We start from the raw sequence: 12,858 nt of genomic DNA, 5'->3' as shown, positions 1-12,858 counted from the left end.
TTTTACATAAACGCACGCACTTATGAACCAGAATATTGTAATATTGTTCACATAACGGTTTTGTATAACAGCAGAAAAGAATCGAAATAAATATAGACATGTAATACCAAAATGCCCAGAAGAAACGAACAGTGACAAATCCTGCCGAAACTTGAAATTTAGGGGATATCAGGAGGGATCACTCCGTAAGCTAGATCCAAACTCAGAATAAGACCACAATTTTGCAAAAACAGCCTAGTCTCACACCAATTCTGAAACTGTCCGATAGTACTTAGGGTATAAACATGTTGGCATATCCCTTTTATCCGGATTTTTCTTTTTGAACTCTTTAGCTTTGTTGGTGTGTCTAAAATGTGTCATTCCCTCACACACGCACACTCGCACTAGAATCCTCTGCATTGTCACTGCAAAGACATTGCTAGTTCACTTTGCAAACTATGAGCTAATATTGCATGGTCTGAAAGCTGTAAAATACTTGTGTGTGGATGCCTGTAACATCAGTTAAACACGATGATGGCACAGGCAGCTAGTTAACAAGCCAGCCAGTCAGTCGGAGAACAAACTTGCATGTGCCTATATATGAATATGGGTAAGTAGTAGCATTAGCGTAAAGGTAAAAGCGAAGAAATCGACAATAGCGTGACACAGCTTTAAGGGCGGATTAAGGACATTTCCTATTCACTTTTCAGTATAAGCAGTACCATAAGTATGTCTACAGTGAGAAGTTTTTATTCATAAATTAAAAATAAAACAACGCTGAAGTCATTGTATTATATTGTAGCGGGAATTCATTTATTCTCAAGATTTTCCTAATTACAAGATGCAATTGTTTACAAGAGTTTTCAACGGCGCCCAATTCCTAAAATCTAGGAAAAGTGTAAGGTTTATATCCATTTTTTTATGGCGAACCTTAAAAATTGGTTCCCTAATTAATTATCTAATAATCGTAGAAAGATTTAAGTAGGCGGAAAATATAATAAAAAATGTCCCTCCACAATGTCCAGCTCAAACTATAAAGGCAATCCATATATTATGTGTATTATGAGAAAGGCACAAATATCGAATAGAACATGAATGCTCTTTTTTCACAGCATTACAAGGCTGGGTGCGTCAAAGCTTCTTTCATAAAACTCCTCCAAAGTGTTCTATCGCTTGCTTTTCCTTCGTAGTTGCGAATTCCCATTGCTGTGAGATCGGTTCCTACTGCGTCAATCCATCGGTTTCTCGGTCTTCCCTTCGCCTTCGCACCAATTATCTTTCCAGTCATGGCTTTCCTTACAGTGGATTCAGCAGGCATACGGAGCATGTGACCTAGCCACCGCATATGCTGCGCCTTTACAAAACGCACAGCTGTCTCGTCTTGGATAAGTTCATTCAATTCCGAGTTGTACCTAATTATGTAGCTGCCATCTTCATTTTTAATGGGTCCGAACACTTTCCTTAAAATTTAATTTCCATAGTCCACACATCGCAACCATATGTCAGATTTCGTAGTATAAGTGTTTTATACATAATCAGCTTCGTAGATCTAGATAAAAGACGAGACCTGAACAAACTAAGGTGTGAATAGTACGCTCTATTGGCGGCGTTGACACGATCTTTGATTGCGGGTGTTGAGTTACCGCTACAAGTGAACATAACACCTAGATATTTAAATTGTTGCACCGCTTCAAAAGTATATGCACCTACATGTAGATTCTGTGCATTTGTGTGCCGTCTTGATTTCAGCATGTATTTCGTTTTACACTCGTTAACGAAGAGGCAAATATCGTTGGCAATTGCAGCATCAAATTGAATATGGCAGAGGATAGTGCATCAACTTGTTTGAGACTAGATTCAATTGCGAATGACTCTGTGAGCTTCCCTTGGATGATTACTTTTGCTTTTGTATCCGTGAGCGTAACGATGATTAGCCTTATAAGTTTTGCTGGAATTCCTAGGCTAAGCAGTACGTAAAAATTTTTTTCTCTCCTAACGCTATCAAACACTTGTTTGAAATCTATAAAAAGGCAGTGAATATCCTTTTCATATTCGTGATTTTTTCAAAGATTTGACTGAGGACAATGCACTGGTCGATTGTGGATTTTCCCTTGCGGAATGCACTCTGATAGTCTTCAATAATGGTCTCTGCATATTCATTGGTACTGACACTGTCCACTAATATTGAAGTATATTCAGAACTTAATGTGGGGAAAAATAGATTTAATACTTTATAACACTTATTCGTTTATGCTATATTTCGAATAAATATATATAAATATTGGTTGCGAGGGAAAAAAATGTTGATAAAATCACAGAAATAATCGAAGTTGGCCGGCATGTTAGTATTCGTAACATCTCCCAGGAGGTAAAAATCTACCATAAAACAGTTTTAAATCATTTGCGCAAAGCTGGATTAAAAACGAATTTCCATCTGCGAAGCCTTGGCCAAACTGGATGAACCCATTTTTTAAAGGGATGGTGGCTGGGGATGAGAAATGAGTCACATACGACGATATTGTGCGAAAACGAAGCAGGTCAAATGGTGGCCAAACCAGGACTAACGGCCAGGTATGATTTACTGTGTATTTGGTGGGACTTGAAAGGAATCATTTTTTACGATTAGCCAAACACTAAATTCAGATCTCTATTGACAACAACTGGACCGTTTGAAGCTAGCGATTGGCCGGAAACGGCCAAAATTGGCCAACAGAAGAGGTGTTGTGTTCCATCAGAACAATGCAAGGCCACACACGTATGTGGCGATTACCACCTTTTTCTTTTGGTATCAAGGGAAGATTGTGAAAATCGATTACTAGAGTTTTTCGCATGAAGCTACCTTTAAAATAGCAACAAATTATACAAAAAATTGACTCAAATCGGGTAATTCGAAAAATTTTAAATAAAGTTTTGAATTTTGCGCAAAAATTATGGATTTCTTTTTTCCCCAAGCTAATATATCTTCTGTAAAAATAGAAGGATCAATACTTGTGAGCATACGAAATTTGCAGATGACCCGTTTTACAAAGATCTCTGGCAACTATCTGAAATCCTTGCTGTTGAGTTAATTCTATTGCGATGGGAACTCTGGGTATTTGGAAACTTAACAGAGCAGGTACTTAAGTTGTTGGTAGATATAGAATATTACTTTTAAGGAAAGATACCATAACATACAAACCGTCAACGAGTACCAAAAAGCAAGCAAAGCGAAAAAAAGTTAAAGAAAAATTAAATTTGGTCATCAAGAAACTATGATTTCTTGGGCATCGGACAGGCTTAATATTTAAACATATGCACACACTTTTCACTTGGCTAGCGCACAATGGATGAGTCATAGTCATAGTCAAGAATAAAAATATTTAAAATGGAGCAAAAAAAGGAACAGACAACAAAAGAAAAAGGCTGACTTAAAAGCTTTGCAATTGAATTGTCACCAATGAATGGGAATCTTTACGTTGGCTGCTATTTATATGTGTATATGCATAAGAATGTATTTGCATACATATGTATATTTGTTCATAAATACCAATTGATAATTCCTGTGAAATTAAACGTAAAGGAAAAAAGTATATAAAAATGCGTATCTATGAACATTCCCCTATATAAAGGGCCTTTCAAGTTCCAATTAATTTTTTAAATTAAATGAGAATAATTTTTTTGTCTATTAACATGTGTAGTAGAGGGGCCACAACTAATGAATAATAAGAAAAAGTTTTCTTAATGTCACATTTAGCTATAATCGACAATTTTGAATCGAATTTTAGCCTTCAAAGCTTCAATTGCTTTTGGTTTATTCACATAAACTCTATTCCACAGACAATCACGTGATTTTAGAGATCAAATTGATGCGGAATATTGGTAAATTTGTCTTCCCAGGAATTTCGTACACATATCGCCGACATAAGCCAACAAATGGCGAGAAATACAAAGATTCTAACACATCTCAATATGTATGCTGTGAAGGCCGTTTGATTGGCAAATTTTGATCTATTGGGTGTTTTTTAAGAGCTTCACAACTTACGATGATAATACAAAACAGAAATATTGTTGGAAAGCATTTTTTTATTATAACGGCAGCTCCTTCCTCATATCGAAGGTAAAAAGGACCGATGATGCCGCCAGTGCTCTTCGAGCTAAGGGAACTGCTTTTTTTTTCAAAGTAAATTTCCACAATTTGGAAGCGTTGTGCTGGCGTCAAACGATTCGTGAGGGTTTACCAAACCTTACTGAATAGAAATATTAACTCGGTTTGCCATTCTCAGTTGTCAAACCATAGTTATCGATATCGATGGTTCTGAAGCAGCTAAAAAACACTCGCTACTTAAGTGATTTTGCTTACAGCTGCGATATTCTTAATCGAACAAACGGCAAAATGTGCAGTGGAACTTTTATGTCTTATACAGAGTCAGATGGAATTTATTTTAACTTTTTATTAACTTTTTTATTCCGGGTTATGTTGAATGATTACACAGACCAATAACCAAAAAACTTTTTCGATAATTTTAAGTAATTACTTTGTAATTTGGTGTCCTGATTACGAAAAAAATTATTATATCACCCATCAATTTTTCACATTTTACAATTAAGTAAAAATAAAGTTTATGTACCAAAATGTATCGGATATATTTCACAGTCCTGCGAGGTACAGTTTCTAAAACGGCTATGGGTGTTTCTTGAAGGTTTTTTATGCTGAAAACGAATATGGCCTTGAAAATGCTCCAGCAGGTAAGTTTGAGCAAGGTAATTTTTTTTTTAATTTTCCACAACGGCATCGCAAAGTACTAGTCTTCAGCTTTAAAATCCATTTTTAAAAATATTTTTGCGATTAATATAAAAAAAGTTATACTATTTTGAATTCGCCCTTTCCAGGGGCGTTAGAGAGTTAGAAAGGTTGAATTTGCTTATCTAAAAGTCTCCAATTCAAAATAGAATAACTTTTTTATATTAACCGTAAAAATATTTTTAAAAAAGGACCTTAAAGCTAAAGAGTACTACTTTGCGATGCCGTTATGGAAAATTAAAAAAAAAACTTTACCTTGCTCAAAAAAAAATTAAAAAAATGGCCAAAATCTGCATTTTTTGACTATTTAACCTCAAATTGCCAAAAATCCTGACGTGCTGGAGCATTTTCCAGGTCATATTCGTTTTCAGCATAAAAAAACCTTCAGGAAACACCCACAGCCGTTTTAGAAGCTGTAAAAAAGCGAGATTTTGAAAGCCTGTGTTATCTATATAAGGATCGAAAATACCCACAATTTTGCGAAATGTAGTTTTCATAGACCTACGATTTTCGTAGTGGATTTCAATATTTTGTATACAGTTTTCATCCGTCAAAAGAAACATCTGTCTGTGGGGCGATCGTGATAGCCGGCAAAATAAAACAAAACGAAAAAGAAAGTCAAACTTTAGTGACCCTGTCAAATAAAAATAAAAATGAAAAACTTACACAATGAAGAATTAAAAGCGCACAATTAAAATCTTGGAATTGCAGCACAAAAGTAGCTAGGCAACGCCATTCAAGGTACATAAATATATAATATATAACGAGTGAGAAGGTCGTTTAGATAGTATATTCCAGAAAAAAATCGACCTTTTGTGGTTCTATAAAAATTAAAAAAAAAATGATATAGCCATCGTGAACACTCTTAAATGCTTTAAAATATATATATTCAGCCGTTAAATTCGCCTGTGGAAATATGATTGCCCGTTGACACCAGACGAAGCTACATATGGAATTGGTAGGGAAAGAGGGAAATATTTCTTTCAATAAGCTTTTTAGACTCAATCATTTATGACAAACGCATCCAAACATTGGAGCCACGTCTCATGTAGCACAAAAATAAAACGAACACAAAATCAAAAGCACCGATACGCTGATAATAACCGATACCATAGCCATACAGCGCCATAAATTTTTCAACGAGTGTTCACCCACAATTACTCATAAACATATGTACATACATATGTATATTTACAAAGCAACAAATGCCGAGGAATACGAATATGATTAAGAAGGCATAACTAGCAGATCAATAAAACTGTTAACGAAGGGCTGAGACAGTGAGTAAAAATTGAAATGTGTTGTGGAAGGCCTTAACGGCCAATTAAGGCCGGCGCATATACATTTCAATGCGTTATGAGCTGTCATGTGCACATTTACTCGTTCATTCATTCATTTAAAAAAAATCCATACGTAATACACACTGTAGGGAGCATATGGAGCTATAACAACCGAATTGAAGTAAGTGACGGAAGTGACAAATAACAAATTTTATAAAAACAGGATCTTTTTGTTTAATTTATGTATTTTATTCATCAAATACACAACCATTTAAAGTGTTTGAGCTAAATTCTAAAATATTAAAAACAACATTATAAATAGAGGTGTTTTAGAGAAAAAGATTTGACAAGGAGAAATAGTAGGCTGTAAAAAGTGCAAGTAGGAGGATAAGAATCAGGAAGTATTTAAAGTACATATATGTGACCGTGCATATTACCAATTTAGTACGCAAAATAATGCAAGAGTTCAATTTTAAAGTGCAACGTACTTTGGTTTTTTGTGGCAGAGCATTCCAAAGACGAACAGCAAAAACGAAAAACTGACGTTCAGATGCAAGCCAACTGTATTTCTTACTAAACAGGTTAAATGATCGGGCTAGTGAATTGAATTCGTTTGGCAAGGTATTTGCGCTCACTAGAGTTAATGACCTGGTGAAGCACTATTAGGCATTTTACTTTTAATAAATCATAAAATTTTATACAAAATATTTTTAAGGCAAAAACTGATATGTGATCGCGACGTTTTACACAATAATCAAATCTGGCGATGTTGTAGTAGAGGATATTAAGTTTACTACGACACAAATTGGCATACAATTCACATCCATACAATAGGGTTGGTAACAGAAATGCTTTAGCTAAAAGCAATCGAATTTTTATTGGAGTCAAGTGCTGAAGAGCCCATAATGAACGGAGCATTCCACAGACCTTGCCTATTGCACTGTAAATATGGCTATCCAACAAAAGAGTTCTATGGAAAATTATTCCTAGATTTCTGACTGTGTCAACGATTTGTTGTTCAGTTTCACTTCACTGTAGTCTTCGAGTTTGAAAACCTTCTTGTAAGTAACGATAACCTATTGACACAGGCCCACTTGCTGAATTGGTTTAAATCAGGGTTGAGATTATAAATAAAATATTGACGGATACAAAAGCACAGCTGACATATAGTCGTACATCAGCTACGTATACTTGAATGTCACAATATTTTACCACACTGTGTAAATTTTATATATATATATATAATATATATGTATGTACGTACACCCTTTTTGGGTGCCTGCCGAAGAGCGACCGCTATTAAGAAAACCTGTTTCTTAATTTTGGTGGTTCACCGAGATTCGAACCTACTATCTCACTGAATTCCGAATCGTAATCACGCACCACCCCATTCAGCTACGGCGGCAGTAAATCATTTATATATAACACAAATAGAGGGCCTTGGGGAACACCTTTAGTTACGGATAAATAGTTTGAAATATTGTCCCCGTCACAAACAGCTTGCGAGCGATCACTGAGGTATGATTTTATTAAATGTAATCCTGTCGATGAGAAGTTACATCGTACTGCTAAGTTTCAAGGCTAGAAGTTCGTGATTAACAGTGTCGAAAGCTTTGGAATGATCCAGAAGTGTTAATAAAGTTACGCGATCATTGTCAATGTTGAGTCTGATGTCATCCCCTACCCTAATTTGCGCTGTTATACAGCTTTGGTTGGATCCAAAACCAGGTTGGTACCGATTGGCCAGCAGATTTCGACTCAGAAAAGAATTTATTTGCGCTCAAGTACCTTGGACAAAAAAGGTAGTATTGAGAGAAGCCTAAAGCCGCCATTAGATTTCCTAAACGAAATGATTTAGCCGACTTTCAACAGTGAAGAAAAACAGACGTGGTTAAAATGCTGTTTAAGACATAGTTCAATATTACAAAATTTTAGGCAATTAACGTTTAAAAAATTAGACATTAAACAAAAAAATTATCTGTGCAATAAACTATGAATTTTAATGAACCTTTGCGTATAGCCTCAATTTCGCTCTTACTACATAACGCAACCGATAGCTGTGCGTTTTGTGACTGACCAGCTACTGCTGAAGTTCTAACATACATAACTTACGTCAAAATATTTGTACATAGAATTCTTTCAGTAAATTTATTTCAATACATTTTCAATGAATGATCTACCTTCGTTTATAAGAGAAATGTTACGTTTGGATCGTGGAATTGTAATAGTTTCTTTTTTTCTGAATTATCGAAGCATCCATGTGTCAAAAGGACAATTGGTATATCCTCTTTACCTCCCGCTAAACGAATCAAATTAAATTCTATTTACAATAAAGCAAAAACATATTACGAGGAATCAAAATATTCCATTACTTTACACTCGATAAGTTCTTGGATTCGTTCTTGGCACCGTCGCCCAGTGCCATTATTATCCGTGAATTTTTGTCCAAGAACGAAACGCATACCATCCAACAGCTTTCGAATTCACCTGATATGGCTCCCTAGAATTTTTTGAAGTGAAAACTTCTTTAGAATCGTTGGGAGTGATTTGAGGAAAAGTGAAACGAAAAAAGCGACCAACTTGGCTACGAAGCGTTATATTATATGTTGATATAAACGTAGCGACGAACTAAATAAAAATAACTTTTATTTTTTCTTGTGATTCGAACCAAGGATTTTGGATCGGAAGCTCACATTGCTAGTCGCTCGGCTACCGCTCCATGCTGTCGTTGCTGGCCTAAAAGTTATTTAGTTACGAAGCGTTATATTATATGTTGATATAAATAATTTTTGTGAGCGTGTAATTCTCAAAAGGTTTATTAGGTTTATTATTTAAAATCTATTGACTAGGTAGTGTGATATCTGTTCTTATCAGCTTAACATCTGATAGATCCTCCATCGGAGGACAACAAATGTTAAACTGATTTTTAGAAATGGGCGGAGTGTTTTAGGGGCTTGCTCTCCACCTCTGCCACGGGTTGGCGCGGTATTGCAGTACCGCCGAGATTTCGACCTTGAATAAATACAAGAAGAAATATACTAATATACATTTAGCTTTGGTGGGAAGAGACATAAATTTTTATATGAATACAAGTAGACGAAAATGGAAGAAATTTGTAAGTCTGTTTCTTCGGTCCGTTTGGGTATTTTTTTTGACAACATCGTAACCAAAGCATTTGTATCATATTTTATCTATCATAAGCCACTCGTGTCACTTGTTGAAATTGAAAACATTGAGGATGAATAAAATAAAATGAAGAAAATAAAATATGAACTTTAGAGCAATATTATAATGAACCTATAATTATCCCGCTCCTAATGCTGCTTTCGTCTTATTCTCTCTCAGTTTGTCTTACGGAAGGTTTCACTTCTATCCCGTCTAACCGTTAGACTGGTATTTTTTTTTTTTTTTCAATTTGATCGAGTCAAAAAGCCACTACGGAGAACGCGTTTTATAATTTATGTATTTTATTCATATGGTCTATGGATAAGTTCGTGCGGTTTTACAACAGATGGCGTAACTTGATTATTATTCCATCGATCCACATTTCCAAACATTCATTGGAGAGCTACTGTCGTAAGGCACAAACGTCAGTATAAGTTTTTTATTTGAAGCGTAAACAACAATATTTTTACCACACTTGAAAATGTCGAATTTCGTGCCAAATAATGTGTTTTTGCGGGGAATTCTTTAATATGAAGAAAAAAGCAGCCGAAAGTCATCGTATCTTGGTGGAAGTTTATGGTGAGCATGCTCTAGCTGAGCGAACGTGCCAGAAGTGGTTTGCACGCTTTAAAAGTGGTGATTTTGGCCGCGCCGCCAAAGTTCATGGATACCGAATTGGAGGAATTGCTCGATCAAGATCCGGCTCAAACGCAAGAAGAGGTTGCAAAAACTTTGGGAGTTGATCAATCAACCATTTCCAAACGTTTAAAAGCCATGGGAATGATCCGAAATTCAAATTTCGAAAAAAACCGCACGAACTTATTCATAGACCTATTAACAGCCGAAAGGAAGTAATGGAAAAATCGACGCTAGCATAAATGCGGTGCAATTGATGGAGAGTACTACTTTGAAGGCGATAACATCACTTTTCAGGAATAAACTTATTTTTTCTGAATATCAAGGTGGTATTGTAGTCGTGCTTGCTCCTGGTTCTCGGCAGTATAGTCGGAGAAATAAATCACCTGGGAGGTAGCTCAGTCTCAGGCAAGTGTCTGCAGTAATGATTCCTGCGGTTGCAGGTTCTACGTACCGGAATGACTGCAATTTTTCCCCGACCAAGGACTACCGCTGCGGTAAACTAGGCCTGACTACTGCTTTGCACCTCAGATGTGCTCAGAATCAATACATAACGTTATGAACGATGATGGGATAGTGAATTATCCAATTGAATGTTTTAACTAAATTTTAATAAAGTTGTGTGGAAAAGTTGAGAAACAGTCTCGTAGTAATATACAAATTTTCTTCGATTTGTTTTTCCTGCAGGGTATATATTACATTTCCAAATGCATTCACAGTTGGTGGGTGAAGCAAGTGTATTCTATCATATGAATTTTTTTACTCGAAGCAGTTGCGGTTGTTGTTGAAGTAACCACATGTTGAAGCCACATATAGGTAAATATATATGTAGCTACGTTCAATGTATACAGTTTAACCTCAACATAGCGAGGATAAAGGAATTTGAGAAATGCTTCGTTATATCTAAAGTTTCGGCATATTTATAGAATATCAAAAAATAGACACAATGAAAAATATAATTTAAAAAATATGTCGTTACAAGTATTTTTTAATAGTTTTTTCTAGTTTTGATTTCCAAATCAAACAAATACAGTTTTGATTTGCTATTATCAATCATTAAAAATTTTTACACCAATTTAAGCTTGACTGATAATGTGCCCTCAACGCACTATACTCCATTATATAGCGCCTTTTGACAACACCACTTTTCATATTCTTGATTGGCGCTATAATTTTCCTTAAATAATTGCATGTGGTCTCCATTGAAACAGGGCATTGCTCCTCTGTTCATTAGCGTCCGAGCAGTTTCGCCTTCTCACATTAGCTCACTGGAAGCTATCCACAGGGTATTTCAGTGAAACTCGCAAGTTGTGAGCTGCTTCCACCATAAGAATCGTGCTGCAGCTGCTTAGTGAATGGCGTTGAGAGATTTTCCCCATTTGTGTGAATTTCTACGCACTCTAACCGAAACATACATATTCAGAATTCTCTATGTCCGTAAGCTTTTCCTTACGGGACTTCAACCGTCAATATGAGTATATTCCGAACGTTTCCATGCGCAGAAATTCTATATCTATGTATTGCTTAAATGAAAAATTTCGAGGGGACTCAGAATATAATTTTGTTATACTAGATTTAGGAAAAAGAAATCCGTTATTTTCTCGGTAGATAACTGTAGTTAAAAGTTTAAAGTTTATGCTCGTTGTCAAAGTGACATTTCATACTAAAAAAAAGATTTTGCTTTTTTTTTGCTTCATTTAGTTGTGAGTTAAAAAAACGTTAACAATGGAAGCCAACTAAGAGAAAATTCAGTACATCTTACAGATTTTCTTTGATAAAGGCGAAAACGCAACTCAAACCGCTCATGATGTGTATGGTTCCGATACTGTAACAGCTAATTACGTGCAATTTTGGTTTCGTCGATTCCGTTCATGCATTTTAGATGTTAAAAAAATGTCGATGTCTATAAAATCACAGAAGTAATCGAAGTTGACCGGCATGTTAGTAGTTGTAGCATCGCCCAGGAGCTGTAGATCGACTATAAAACAGTTTTAAGTCATTTGTCCAAAAATTGTAAGCAAAAGTAATGGATTTCTTTAGCCCTAAACTAATATTTAGATTCCTTTTATCAGCATTTGTTATATCGAGGTTTCGCTGTACATATGTACAAGTATTTACATCATATTTCATTTTACTTCTACGATTATTGCCACACTATGGCTGTAGAGCGCTTCAGTCAATATGCCACAATGGGCAATTATCGCTTCCAGCTTCCGCAACATTTTATTCAATTTTATTTTTCTCTACATATGTAATAGCTTACGTATCTTTGTACATACATATGCATAAGCATGCATATCTATACATAACTTTTCAGAGCGATGGCTTTAATGATTATTCTTATTGCATGTGTATCTACATATTTACAGATGTATGTAGGTATGTATTTAAATAAAAGTATCAACAAGAGTAGCCAGCAAACATAAAGCAAGCATACCGACACCAATGCATTTGAAACCTGCGCATGCGCAAATTGTACTTTTATATCAAAACTAACTCCCTTTGATTGCTGAATCCAACATATACTTATACATAATTAATACTCCTATATTAGCAGCAATCTCTCTGCGCAATGCATTTGCACCATTATAGAAGTATTGCATATATACATACATAGGAGTATATGGAGTTCATACATTGCGCAGATGGGCTACTGCCATCAATTATGGTTAATAATACAATTTCAATATGTATGAATGATTATTCATTGTGCAACAGTTACAAGTAAATTAAAAAAATAGGGCGACGTTTTTAGGACTCTGAATATTGTTGAGCAGGATTACTTAACTTTGCCCAAATCGTTGGGCCTCTCTATTATCATTGAGGTCAACGACCAAACGCACGACAGTCGGTTTTACGTTATCGGAACGACTCGGATTTGTATCCGTCCAAGGAGAGCATTCCCTATGGGAAATTTGTATCCTGCTACAACAGCAGAGATTAAAGGCAAGTGGTGTTACAGCTATTAAATAGAGTGGCCAGATTATTGGCGACTTGCTACACTTATTCAGATTGTAG

The 12,858-nt window shown here is 35.5% G+C and overlaps 1 protein-coding gene and 1 non-coding gene across 3 annotated transcripts in view; one reads left to right on the top strand and one right to left on the bottom strand.

Annotated features, from left to right (window-relative positions):
• The window catches only part of LOC129241694 (terpene synthase-like), a 33,506-nt gene that overhangs the window by 17,645 nt on the left and 3,003 nt on the right, over positions 1 to 12,858 (bottom strand). The gene's annotated exons all lie outside the window — the stretch shown is intronic.
• Positions 8,866 to 9,060, top strand: LOC129243154 (U2 spliceosomal RNA). The gene has a single exon (XR_008582247.1). It is a non-coding gene; the product is annotated as a U2 spliceosomal RNA (small nuclear RNA).

The sequence above is a fragment of the Anastrepha obliqua genome, chromosome 3 (assembly GCF_027943255.1).
Source record: "Anastrepha obliqua isolate idAnaObli1 chromosome 3, idAnaObli1_1.0, whole genome shotgun sequence".
NCBI classification, from domain to species: domain Eukaryota; kingdom Metazoa; phylum Arthropoda; class Insecta; order Diptera; family Tephritidae; genus Anastrepha; species Anastrepha obliqua.
This window is presented reverse-complemented; position numbering and strand designations above follow the sequence as displayed.